General features: G+C 41.6%; 1 protein-coding gene across 4 annotated transcripts in view; it reads left to right on the top strand.

Moving 5' to 3' along the window:
* Positions 1–14,251, top strand: part of SCML4 (Scm polycomb group protein like 4) — a 144,279-nt gene that overhangs the window by 51,255 nt on the left and 78,773 nt on the right. The window contains exon 1 of one of the 4 annotated variants that reach the window (XM_056566250.1): positions 7,181–7,301. The exons of the other annotated variants lie outside the window; for them this stretch is intronic. The gene's annotated coding sequence lies outside the window, so the exon portion shown is untranslated. Of the gene's footprint in view, positions 1–7,180; positions 7,302–14,251 lie in introns of those variants that run through there. 4 annotated transcript variants of the gene reach the window in all.

Genomic DNA, 14,251 nt, shown 5'->3' with positions numbered 1-14,251 from the left:
GCTTATCTCCCCCCTCTTACCCAGCATCCCTTCGTACTTAAAAAATACAGGAGAATTGATAACCATGTTAGAGTCCTTTGAATGGCAGGACGGATATGCATTAGTATCCATTGACATCGAAAGCTTATACACACGCATCCCGAACGAAGCGGGAGTACAAGCAGTTCGCAACCTCCTTATGAAGACAGATAAATCTGCTGATTTTATCGATTTTATTGCAGAAGCAATGACATTTATTTTGGAGAACAATACTTTCTCCCATGGTGGCAAATGGTACAAACAATTATTTGGGACAGCGATGGGGAGCCCAGTATCTTGCTCCTATGCTAACATTTTTTTGGCTGCATTTGAAAATTATTTAATCCTGTCCCATCGGAATCCTTACCTCCACCATGTGAAAAAGTATTTAAGATATGTGGATGATATCCTTATTATATGGGAGGGTTCAAAAGAAACCTTTACTCATTTTGTTGAACTCCTGAACCAAACGAATAATGTGAACATGTTCTTGACACATCAATGGGGAGGTAATACCCTAGAATTTCTAGATGTCAAAATCTTAATAGAACAGGACAAAATCATTACCACAGGACACAAGAAAGATATTGCAAAAAATTCAGTATTACACTATAACAGCTCTCATCCCCCACATGTTCGCAACAGCATTCCGTACAGTCAATTAATTCGTCTGAAAAGAATTAATAATGATCCCATAAAATTTGAAAACCAAGCAGAGACCATGCTCAAAGATTTTAGAGCTAGGGGATATCCAGAAAAAGTTCTTAAAAATGCCATGGTAAGGGTTAATAATAAAAGTAGAGAAGAAATCATAAAAAGCCCAAAGAAAAAAGCCATTAATTCTGTAGAAAATAAAAAATTCATCTTCTCTTTTCAAAACACCAACATGAACAATGCGATTCGTAATGCTATACATAAAAACTGGTTTTTGTTAGAACATGATCTAGATTTACAAGAAGTAGCTGAGCGCAAACCTATTGTTACCTATAAAAGAAACAACACTATAGGAGGATTTATTAAAAGAAGACAAAGAAATAATGATTGGAAAAAAAAGAATTGGTTGAGCAATATAGCCCCAAATGGTAACTACCCATGCAGAAATTGTTCCCAATGTAACCTTAATTTAGCTAAAAATACATTCAATCTAGGTGGTTATAATATTTATGTAAAACAGTTTATAACTTGCCGCAGCACCCACGTGGTATACTGCATAATATGCAACTGCGGATTATACTACGTGGGTAAAACAAAAAGACATTTGTTTAAACGTATTAGAGAACACTTGTACTCTTTAAAAACAGGAGTAGGAGCATCCCGTTTTATTGCACACATGCGTACTGTACACAATAATGACCCGAGAGCACTTCACTTTGCGGGCATAGAACGCATGTATGATAATATGAGCGATGTGAATAAGGAGCTACGGCTCGCACAGCGAGAAATCTACTGGATAAGTAGACTGAACGCGATAGGTCCAATGGGACTTAATGAAAGGAATGACCTTTCATCGTTCATATAATTGCATGTACGCTAGGTTAGATCCTATTTTTTACCTTATTTTCACTATTTAGGTGTTTTTGGAGGTTTGTGTTGTATATTTGTTTTACCTGTATCACGTGACTTCAGGTGATTTAAGCACACAGGATCACCTGAGTTTTTGAGACCGGATGAAGCATCACTAGATGTGAAACAGTCTGTTGTCTACTCTGTTTTTCCCCTGCACCCTCCCCGTTTTCTCCCGATATCGGACGTCTTTGTTTATGGACCCCGTGAAAAAGAGAGACCGGATGAAGCATCACTGGATGTGAAACAGTCTGTTGTCTACTCTGTTTTTCCCCTGCACCCTCCCCGTTTTCTCCCGATGTCGGACGTCTTTGTTTATGGACCCCGTGGCATGTTGCATTAAAGCCTGAAGTTTTACAGTACAGTGCGGTGAGTCGCGACTCTGTTCTTTTCTTCTTGTGATTTATATTATCTCGTACTACATGGTTTCCATATAGAGTCAGCACCCCGCCACCCACAGACGCCGACCCTGAGGCTATCTCCCGAGTAATTCATTACACCTGCTGTGCCATAGCTTTTCTTGGTTTGAACTACAAATAATAAAGAGACTGGTGGGATGGCTGGGAGTTGGCTACTAGAAGAGGGGGCATTAGTGGGGCATTCCACTAAACGAGAAATGCCCCATTGCTAGTTTCTCTGCATTAGCATATCTTTATTTTATTCATTACTCTTCAATGGCTTGACACGTTGGGGTGAGTGATACCTCATTTGAAAGAGGTCACCCACACTATAAGCCTATATATTTAGCTAATATAGGAAAAGATGCATTTTTGGTGTGTTTGGGGAGGGGGGGAGGTTGAGACATTAAACGGACCAAAAACACTGGGGCAGATATACTGTTGCAAATACACCAGAATTTTGGTATATGCTGTGTACACACACAATCCCCTATGTGTGATCATAGCCTGACATTACAACCCAGGCTTTGCTCTGGTACAAAGCACAGCATGGCTTGGCCCATATCAACATAGGTCAGTTCAGGTCAGTTCATTCCCAGCAAGACATCCAGAGTAGCATGGGGTTGCAGAACTGATGACAAATGACACACATGACCCTCTAAGTTGTGTTTACCTTTTATAAGCTAAGAGTGTATGTTGTATATGCTAGCAACAATTTGTCTCAAGCCAGGATCTCATCCCCTTTATATGCAAGAAAGAAATAATGACCACATTCTATTGATCTGCTCTCTAAAAGCCTAGCTACAAATGATACCTAAAAAGCAACAATTGAAGGAAATAGTTAAATCTAAATTGCCTACTAATGCACAGGCATAGATTGTTCGTGTCCTCATTACACATGAGGCCTTGAGATGTAGAAGCCGACTCAGCAAGGTGTCAGATGCAGTAGTTTTCTAGAAATACTGGCAGCAATAGATCACTGGAAGACACATCATTATTAGAAGACTGCGTCATGTCTGACCTATTTGAATTGTAAAATAATAGCAGCAATTACATCTATGGTCCACTGGGAGCTGGTGTTACACTTTCTCACTCTCCTCCTATTTATATCAATGTCCCCAAAGTACATTATATGGAGTCGCCAATCTGCCCATCACCAAGTCACTTAATAATGCCATGGAAATTCAACATTAATATGTTATTTTTATTTAGCTATTGATCTGAATAAATCATTTAGTACTTTGTAGGCTTAGACCTCATGTATGCAGCAGAGTTGTTTGCACTCAAAGCCCCCATATGAGCTGTGCAATACTTTTAGAGAGAATAAGATTAAGTATGTTACCAATTTTTTAACAAATTCATGTGCATTCAATATGGAACACTTTGGGTGCCCTTTATGGTTTGATACATCCTAGGAGTTTTATAGCACTGTAATATGGCCATATGCACAAATGCTGCCTCCTGCCCTGTCAGACAAAAAGGAGTTATATGGCCAGATACTTCACGGCAATCTATAGGGGGGGGGTTAGTAAGGAATGTTCATCCCCAGTAATCGGCCCATCTAAAATGGCCAGTAATTGACACTTTTGAGTGGCCATTTCAATTATTGTTATTGCCCTAATTTTGTTGAATTTCCTGTGTGATCGCACTCATTATTTGAAGCCCATCGGCCTGTCTAAAAGGGCCTTTTACCCTGATTCACAAAAGTGGGGTAGGGGGGCTGCATCAACACTCCAAAGTGCAGCATGAACTACAAATATCGGCCTGTTGTTACAAAAAATAAATTATCGCTAAGAATTTTGGATATTGGGTATTCATTATGGGAGTTATAAAATTAGGTGCCTACTTAAAGGGGTTATCCAGGAATAGAAAAACAAAGCTAATTTCTTTTATAAACCGCTCCTCGTCTGTCTCCAGGTTGGGTGTGGTTCTGCAGCTCAGTTCCATTGATGTAAATGGAGCCAAGTTGTAACACCACACCCAACCTGGAGACAGACGAGGAGAGGTTTATAAAATAAATTAGCTTTGTTTTTCTATTCCTGGATAACCCCTTTAGTCATCATAATTACCTTATATTTACTTTCATCATTAAAATTACAGTAAATTCACACCCATCTGTCTGATTTCCTGAATTCTCAGACAAACAATAATTCCTCATATCTTGGGAACAGGAGGGCATATAAAAAACTGTAAAAAGGTGTGTGATCAGGGCACCCTAAGCTATTTAGTGATAAAAAAAAAAAAAAAAATTTTTGGTGGCTGGCCACATGTCCTCTTTAAGTATCAAATTATTTCTCTGGACAACTCCTGTAATGTAATTATAGTAAAAGTCAAATGCAATAAACAATTCTATAAATTTTGTAACAGAAATTCTAATCAATATTATAATTTTTGTAGATATATTTTAAGCATTGCCATATGACCTATGATATATTTTTTAAAATAATATGACAACAAATTTCCTAATATTATTTAGTTCATTAATGTTATCTTTGTCTCAATCATGAATATGCCAGTGTCTTCTACGGTATTTGATTAATCCAATTACACCGAGTGATATATTTGTTGTATTTTTCATGAAATTAGCCGATTCATTTTTTTATCTAACCTCTTTGAAAATACATTAAAGCTGCAGGATCACAGAGTATGGTAATAATCACCTGCACCAGTCATGCATAATGTATTTGGTGACTACGCTGAAGTTTTCCTGTTTTTTTTTTCTTTTTTGACTTGCAAAGGGAAAACAAAGTGCAGCTGAATGTATGTGGCAGACATTGCCATGAGCAAACAGAGACCTTTTTCGGCAGAGGTATCCCTTGATCACTGTGTAATAAAGGCTGCTATAAGGCTCTAGGGAGATCATTTGTAACAATGTCCTATCTGCACACCATTACCATAACTAATACAGCTTGGTATATAGAGACACTGAATGTAAATTGTTTGAATATATTATTATGTTGTATATTTTTATGGCTCTATGGTTCATCCAGATGAATAAAAGATTTTGGATATGGACCTTTCCGAGCAAAAAGCCCAACTGCTTTTTAAATGGGCACTCTCATCAAAACAAATTTTTCCTATTTCACTCCTTATGGTAAATAAAAAATCTTTCTAATATACTTTGTTTAAAAAAAAAAATGGTTTTCTATGTTTTATTTGTGTTTAACCCCTTAAAGGGGTACTCCGGTGGTCAACGTGTTTTTCCCGTTTTTGACTTACCCTATTTGTTTTGTTTCATTTCTATTCTTGTTGTTTAGCCTACTCTATTTCCGTTCTTTGTTGTCTTTTTATCTCCCACTTTGTGTTCCTATCTTTGCTTCTATTTCCTGCTTCATGCTGTGCTGAAAACTACAAATCCCAGCATGCCACATGCCTTGCTGGTTTGGAGCGGCTCCTTTTTTTTGTTTGTTTGTTCCGCCCTTTACCCATCCTACTATTTTCCGGGGTCAGCCCCCTTATACACAGCACACTAATATAATGAGCCTTGGTTGGGATACACTGTCATACACACACAAAAGGGACTACAACTCCCAGCATGTGTCATTCAGGAGTCTTCAGTCTGTGGTATAACACCAGCTTGCTGCCTCTGTAGTCTCCTGGGGGTTGTAGTTCACCAAACCTTTTTAGGGCATACACCAGTGTTTCCCAACCAGGGTGCCTCCAGCTGTTGCAAAACTACAACTGCCAGCATGCCCTCACAGCCTTTGGGCATGCTAGGAGTTGCAGTTTTGCAACAGCTGGAGGCACACTGGTTGGGAAACACAGGTGTAACATGATGTGTATGCTGAATAGGCTAGAACAGTGTAGGGATCAACCGATTATCGGTATGGCCGATATTATCGGCCGATAATCACGATTTTGGGCATTATCGGTATCGGCAATTACCTTGCCGATAAGCCGATAATGCCCCCCGCACCGCCCCCGACCCGCTGCACCGCACCCCACCGTGGCCGCCCCCCCCCCCGACCCGCCGCACCGCGTCGCACCCCCCACCCCACCGCCCCAGCCCCATTGCCTCCCCCATCTCCGGTTTTATAATAACCTGTTCCCGGAGCCCACGCTACTTCTTGCTCCTGCTGCGTTCTGCGTTACGCTGTGCGCAATGACGAGTGACGTGACGTGCGCGACGTGACGTCACCGTCAGTGCGCACAGTGACAGTTCAGGAGGACGCCACCGGAGCCAGATGTAGAGTGGACCCCGGGAACAGGTAATTATAAAACCTGGGATGGGGGAGGCAATGGGGTCAGGGGGGCGGTCGTGGTGCGGCGGGTCGGACGGGCGGTCGCGGTGTGGTGCGGCGGGTCGGAGGGGGCGGTCGCGGTGCGGCGGTGGGGGGAGCGGTGGCGGTGATAGGTCTCAGGACTCCCTGACAGGCAGGAGGACAGAAGCAGGTGGCGGTGGCGGCCTATGGCACCGCAAAAGCCACTGCAGTGCATTGATGTAAAGCTCCCGCTTTAAATCAATGATCTGCAGCGGTGTCGCGGGGGGATAAATAGCCGATAACTTATACCGGAATATCGGTATAAGTTATCGGCTATCGGCCCTAACCTCCACCGATTATCGGTATCGGCCCTAAAAAAACGATATCGGTCGATCCCTAGAACAGTGTTTCCCAACCAGTGTACCTCCAGCTGTTGCAAATCTACAACTCCCAGCATGCCCAAAGTCTGTCAGGGAATGCTGGGAGTTGTAGTTTTGCAACAGCTGGAGGCACACTGGTTTGTAAACACTAGCATACATACACACACACAACAGGGACTACAACTCCCAGCATGTGTCATTCAGGAGTTCCCCCCTCCCCCTTCACATATAGGGGGAGATTTATCAAAACCTGTGCAGAGGAAAAACTTGCCCAGTTGCCCATAGCAACCAATCCGCTTGCTGCTTTCATTTTTATAAAGGCCTGTGAAAAATGAAAGAAGCTATCTGATTGGTTGCTATGGGCAACTGGGCAAGTTTTCCTCTGCACAGGTTTTGATAAATCTCCCCCATAGAGATCATTCCCAGTATGAGATTTATTCCCCTGCAGTCCATACATCCCCAGCCCGTGCACCTTCTCATCCTCCCCTTCAGATAACACTTATCTTCTCTGTGAGGTCCTTCTCCTGTGCAGACCTGCATCCTTAGAATACAGAGCAGGGGGGAGGGGAGGTTAGGAGCTGTGTACTCAGCTGGATGAGATGAGGGGGCGTGGCTTATTCCTCTCATGCAGACAGAGAAAAAAAAAAGTGCTGTGACATCTTGTCCACCACAGACTCAGAACTGTGGACAACGGTAAAAGAAAACCCTATGAACTACAGAACTTTCTGCCCAACAAACAGGTAAGAAAAACACAGACATGCTGCCAAAACATATAACACATGTATATTGCAAAAAAACTAAACTTACAAAGAAGATGCCATATAGTCAAAAAAATTAACCACCGGAGTACCCCTTTAAGGACTGAGCCCTTTTTTGCAATTCTGACCATTGTCACTTTATGCATTAATAACTCTGGGATGCTTTTACCGTTTATTCTGATTCCAAGATAGTTTTTTGTGACATATTCTACTTTAACATTGTGGTACATTTTTGCTTTTACTTGCTTCCTTACTTGGTGAAAAATCCCAAAATTTCATGCAAATTTTGTAAATGTTGCATTTTTCTAACTTTGAAACTCTCTGCTTGTAAGGAAAATGTATATTCCAAATAAATTATATATAGATTCACATATACAGTATGTCTACTTTATGTTGGCATCATAAAGATGACATGTTTTTATTTTTGGAAGACATTAGAGGGCTTCAAAGTACAGAAGCAATTTTCCAATTTTTCACGGAAATTTCCAAATCAGAATTTTTCAGGGACCAGTTCAGTTTTGAAGTGGATTACAGGGGCCTTCATATTAGAAATATCTAATAAATGACCCCATTATAAAAACTGCACCCCTCAACATATTCAAAATGACATTCAAAGTTTGTTAACCCTTTAGGTGTTTCACAGGAATAGCAGCAAAGTGAAGGAGAAAATTCAAAATCTTCATTTTTTACACTCGCGTGTACTTGTAAGCCCATTTTTTTTTTCATTTTTATAAGGGATAAAAGGAGAAAAATACCCCCCAAATTTGTATACCCCATTTCTCTCGAGTAAGGAAATACCTCATATGTGGATGTAAAGTGCTCCGTGGGTGCACTAGAGGGCTCAGAAGGGAAGGAGCGACAATGGGATTTTGGAGAGTAAATTTTGCTGAAATGATTTTTGGGGGGCATGTCGCATTTAGGAAGCCCCCATGGTGCCAGAACAGCAAAAAAAACAAACAAAAAAAAACTGTGGGGCGTAAATGCTCACTGCACCCCTTATTACATTCCGTGAGGGGTGTAGTTTCCAGAATGGCGTCACGTGTGTGTGTGTGTGGGGGGGGGGGTTCATTGTTCTGGCACTATGGGGGCTTTTTAAACACACATGGCCTTCAATTCCAGACAAATTTTCTCTCCAAAAGCCTACTGGCGCTCCTTCTATTCTGAGCATTGTAGTTCGCCCGCAGAGCACTTTACATCCACATATGGGGTATGTTCTTCAGAAGAAATGAGGTTACAAATTTTGGGGGGATTTTTTTCCTATTTCACCTTGTGAAAAGGAAAAATTTAGGGTAGCACCAGCATTTTAGTTAAAAAAATTTTTTTTTTCATTTTCCCAACCAACTTTAGCGAAAATTCGTCAAACACCTGTGGGGTGTTAAGTCTCACTATACCCCTTGTTATGTTCTGTGAGGGGTGTAGTTTCCAAAATGGGGTCACATGTGGGTATTTATTTTTTGCGTTTATGTCAGAACTGCTGTAAAATCAGCCACCCCTGTGAAAATCACCAATTTAAGCCTCAAATGTACATGGTACGCTCTCACTCCTGAGCCTTGTTGTGTGACCGCAGAGCATTTTACATCCACATATGGGGTATGTTCTTACTCAGAAGAAACGGGGTTACACATTTTGGGAGGATTTTTTTTCCCTATTTCACCTTGTGAAAATGAAAAATTTTGGGTAACACCAGCATTTTAATTAAAAAAAAAATTTTGTTTTAATTTTCCCAACCAAGTTTAGCGAAAATTCGTCAAACACCTGTGGGGTGTTAAGGCTCATTATACCCCTTGTTACGTTCTGTGAGGTGTGTAGTTTCCAAAATAGGGTCACATGTGGTTATTTATTTTTTGCGTTTGTCAGAACCACTGTAAAATCAGCCACCCCTGTGCAAATCACCAATTTAGGCCTCAAATGTACATGGTACGATCTCACTCCTGAGCCTTTTTGTGCGCCCGCAGAGCATTTACGTCCACATATGGGGTATTGCGTTACAAATTTTGGGGGTCTTTTTTTCCTTCACCTCTTGTGAAAATTAAAAGTATGTTAGTGTAAAAATGTTTATTTTTTTACACTAACAGGCTAGTGTAGACCCCAACTTTTCCTTTTCATAAGGGGTAAAAGGAGAAAAAGCCCCCCAAAATTTGTAACTCAGTTGCTCCCGATTACAGAAGTACTCCATATGTGGCCCTAAACTCTTTCCTTGAAATACGACAGGGCTCTGAAGTGAGAGAGCGCCATGCGCATTTGAGGACTAAATTAGGGATTGTATAGGGGTGGACATAGGGGTATTCTATACCAGTGATTCCCAAACAGGGTGCCTCCAGCTGTTGCTAAACTCCCAGCATGCCTGTACAGTCATGTTTGATTAAAAGCTCCCAAAATTTGTAACGCAATTGCTCCCAAGTACGGAAATACCCCATATGTTGCCCTAAACTGTTTCTTTGAAATACGACAGGGCTCTGAAGTGAGAGAGCGCCATGCGCATTTGAGGACCAAATTAGGGATTGCATAGGGGTGGACATAGGGGTATTCTACGCCAGTGATTCTCAAACAGGGTGCCTCCAGCTGTTGCTAAACTCCCAGAATGCCTGGACAGTCAGTGGCTGTCCAGAAATGCTGGGAGTTATTGTTTTGCAACAGCTGGAGGCTCCATTTTGGAAACACTGCCGTACAATATGTTTTTCATTTTTATTGGGGGGAGGGGGTGGTGACAGTATAAGGGGGTGTATATGCAGTGTTTTATCCTTTATCATGCATTAGTGTAGTGTTTTTAGGGTACATTCATACAGGCGGGGGGTTTACGGTGAGTTTCCCACTAGTTGTTTGAGATGCGGCAGGAAACTCACTGTAAACCCGCCCGTGTGAATGTACCCTGTACATTCACATGGATGTGGGGGCAAACCTCCTGCTGCTGCAAAACTACAACTCCCAGCATGCACTGACAGACCGTGCATGCTGGGAGTTGTACTTTTGCAACAGCTGGAGGCACACTGGTTTTGGAAAACTACAACTCCCAGCATGTACTGATTGCCGAAGGGCATGCTGGGAGATGTAGTTATTCAACAGCTGGAGGTACGCAACTACAACTTCCAGCATGGCGAGACAGCCGTTTGCTGTTCGTGCCTGCTGGGAGTTGCAGTTTTGCAAGATTTAGAGGGCCACGGTTTATAAACCAACGCACAGTGATCTCCAAACTGTGGCCCTCCAGATGTTGCAAAACTACAAATCCCAGCATGCCCAAGCAGCAAACAGCTGTCTGGGCATGCTGGGAGTTGTAATTTTGCAACATCTACAGGGCTACAGTTTAGAGACCACTGTAGAGTGGTCTCCAAATGTTAGCCCTCCAGATGTTGCTAGGCAACTCACCGGCTTCCGTAGTCTGCACCAGGGAGCCAGCCGCACGTCATCGCCACCCGCCGATCACCGCCATCAATGGTAAGTGACCTCCGGCGCCGGTCACAGGACAATTCACCCGTTCTGCCCAGACTACTGTGGGTGGGTAGAATGGAGGAACCAAGCTTTAACCCCTCCGCCCCTGTTCTGCTATTGGTGGATCGATTCTGACTGACCAATAGGAGGGGTGGCACTCTTGCCACCTCACTCCTATCCCTTCAGGGGGATTGGGGGTGTCTTGGACACCCCCGATCCCCCTTATATTCTGGGTAACCGGAGACCCATATGATCCGGAGACCCATATGACCCGGAATTGACAGGCGGTTTGCGGCGATCGCCGACATGGTGGTGGTGGTGGGGGGTTAGGCATCCCGGTCCGGTCCCCGACCAGTTAGCGGCGGGGACTGCCGTACCCATATGCCCTAAGTCCTTAAGGACTCTAAAACAGGGGCATATGGGTACGCCCTCAGTCCTTAAGGGGTTAAAAAAGATGCCACTAGGTGTCTCCCTACTTATTCGGAGCACATTTCCCCCATGTCTTGCACAGACTTTGTTCATAATTCTTTTTATTTCTTTTTTGTTTTTTACTCTTTAATACATAACACCAAAAGCAGTTACATTTAGAAAAGAAACATAACTTCAAAATAATACAGCACACTCACACCTACCAATCATACATCTATTTTTCCACAATACATAAGGTTGCCATGTCACTTAAAATAATAGTTCATGCCACTCTTATAAGATGCCTATTAAGGATATTTACTATCTCTAAATAATTTCCATATGTTATAGTGATTCATTAATAGCTCTAAATGCTTTCCATAAGCTCCATCTTTGTTCTAATACTGTAGTAGAAAATGTTCTTAGGGCCACTAGGCCCTCCATCTTATAATTCCTATGTACTATATTCAATAATTCTAAAATACTCGGTATATTTTCTGTCTTCCACTTCTGGGCTATTTGAATACGGGCTACTAACAAAATATGTGTTGCTATTGTTAGTTGGGAAATAGGTAAGGTGTTTGTTGTTAATTATAACAACGCTACTTCTGGGCCCCATCTCACGGGTTGTCCAATAATCTTATTAATTAAAAAGTTTACCTGTTTCCAATACTTTTGTATTTCTGGACATTCCCACCAAATATGAAGAAAGGATCCCAGTTCCAGCTAACACCTCCAACAGTATTTTGAGACCTCTGGTGAGAATTGGTTCACCTGGAGTGGTACCCAGTGCCATCTATACAATAGCTTCCTTGAGATATCTAAATGATTAGTACAGTGAAAAATTCTAGATGGTAAATTGAAAACAAAATGCCACTCTTCTGAAGTAAAATTGTGGCGGAATTCTCTTTCCCAAGTTAACTGAAAACAATAAGGATATGCCCCTGCAAAGGATGTCAAATGAGCATATGCCCTAGAAATTCCTTTTTCGGAAGAATCTCTATTTTGAAAATATATTTCAGAAGGAGTGCATTCCAGCAGTTTACACTGTGTGAGAGAAGGTCTTATTTGTAAATACTTTAAAAAAATCACTAGATGAGGTGTTACATTTCGTGCAAATATCAGCATAAGGCATTAGAGTATGTCCCGTGCTGATATCAGCTAATTTCTCTATACCCAGAGTTTCCCATTGTTTCAAATCTGTGTGTGGAAGAAGATATTGTAAGACTCTTAACGGAATATCTGACTGCTTAAAAAAAATGTTGTATACCTTTTGTCACACTACTTTGCCATATTTTTATATTCACTTTTACTGTGGGAAAGTTTATTATTATTGGATGTGGAGAAATTGCTATGGTCCACAGGGCAATATTGGCATTGGGCAGATCCATCAGATCTGCCTCCATCATCACCCATATCCTATATTGATCTTTATGCCACCATGATTTTATTGCTCTGTGGTACTGTGCAAAATCCGGACATCCAAGGCCTCCAGCTGTAACGGGTACGTATAAAATATCTGCAGTTACTCTAGTTTTACCTCCTTTCCAAATATAACTCCAAACTATAGATTGTAGCTATCTCATAGTAGAAGGAGGGTAAAGAATTGGCAGATTTTGAAATAAATATAAAATCTTGGGTAAAAAAAAAAACATCTTCACCACTGCTATTCGACCTTTTCATGACATGGGAATTTTAGAGTATGATTTAATATCTTCTTTTAGATATAAGTGGGTTAATATTTAAAGGGGTATTCCAGGAATTTTTTTATTTGATTATGCTACAGGGGCTGTAAAGTTAGTTTAATTTTCTCACAATTCTTCTGTGATTTCCACCCCAATATTTATTTTTAACAGCATACAAAATTACTGTTGTCTCAGATATTTCCCAGGTTGCAATGCGGCCAGGACCTGACTCAGTAGTCAGCTGATGACAGGGAGCCTGTCTGCTTCAATGGGTGGAGCGATCGCTTGGTGGGAGAGAGATCAATCTGCAACTAATGCAACAGCTGTAGGCACCCTGATTGAAAACTACAGGTCTTTTGAATGGATGCAGCTTATTTATGTTTCAATGGGTGGGGTGGATGATGTGTTGGAGGGAGGAAAATGAAATTATGAGATTGTTGGCAAAAGGAGAAAACTAAAACAGGATTATACCAGTTCACAAAAAGCTAGCCACAGTGTTATGGTAATCTCGCAACATAGCCATTTAGACCTAAGACAAGCACGGATCGTTCCTAAGCATGTCCATTACTGTCTGCCAGGTACGTACTATGATCACCTTATGGTAGATAACCCCTTTAAGTAAGGAAGACAAGCAAAGTCTGCAGACAGTTCAATCAAGCTGGAAGAGAGCTATCCAGTGATGTCAATGCTATCAACACATCATCTGCATATAGCCCAATTTTATGATCTGTATTCCCTACTTTAATTCCTGACACCTTATTTGAAGATTGGTCCGTGAAGGGTTTGATAATTATGGTAAATATTAAGGGGGACAGGGGGCATCCCTGTCACGTGCCGTTATAAATTTTAAATTGCTTAGATATAGCTCCCCAAGTGAGCATTCTTGCGGATAGATTTGAATACATCACCATGATAGAGTTAATATATTCCGAGGGCAGTTGATATTTGTATAAAACCGCCTTCAGGTATCCCCAGTGAACTCGGTGGAATGCCTTCTCGTCATCCAGAGAGAGGAGCAGAGAAGGCATTCGACCAAGCTTCGCCTTCGCAATTAAGTCCAAAAAAGCGTCGGGGACCATCTGAGGTATGGCAGCCCTTTACAAACCCCACTTGGTCGGGGTGGACCAAAATGGGGAGGATCTCTGCAAAACGCATCGCCAAAACGTTTGCATATATTTTAAGGTCTGTATTCAATAATGAGATTGGTCTATAATTAGCCGGGTTAGAAGTAGTTTTCCCAGGTTTGGGGATAGTAATCACCACTGCCTCCAACATTTCCTCTGGTATGCTCCCTGTAGACTGAATTTCCCCAAATAATTTAGTAAGCTGTGGTGCCATTGTCTCCGTATGAAGTTCATAAAAATCATTAATAAGGCCATCCAACCCTGGAGTCTTTCCACTCTTCAAAGTTTT

Source organism: Hyla sarda, chromosome 3, assembly GCF_029499605.1.
Source record: "Hyla sarda isolate aHylSar1 chromosome 3, aHylSar1.hap1, whole genome shotgun sequence".
NCBI classification, from domain to species: domain Eukaryota; kingdom Metazoa; phylum Chordata; class Amphibia; order Anura; family Hylidae; genus Hyla; species Hyla sarda.
Note: the sequence above shows the minus strand (reverse complement) of the source record. Positions and strands in the feature narration are given on the sequence as shown.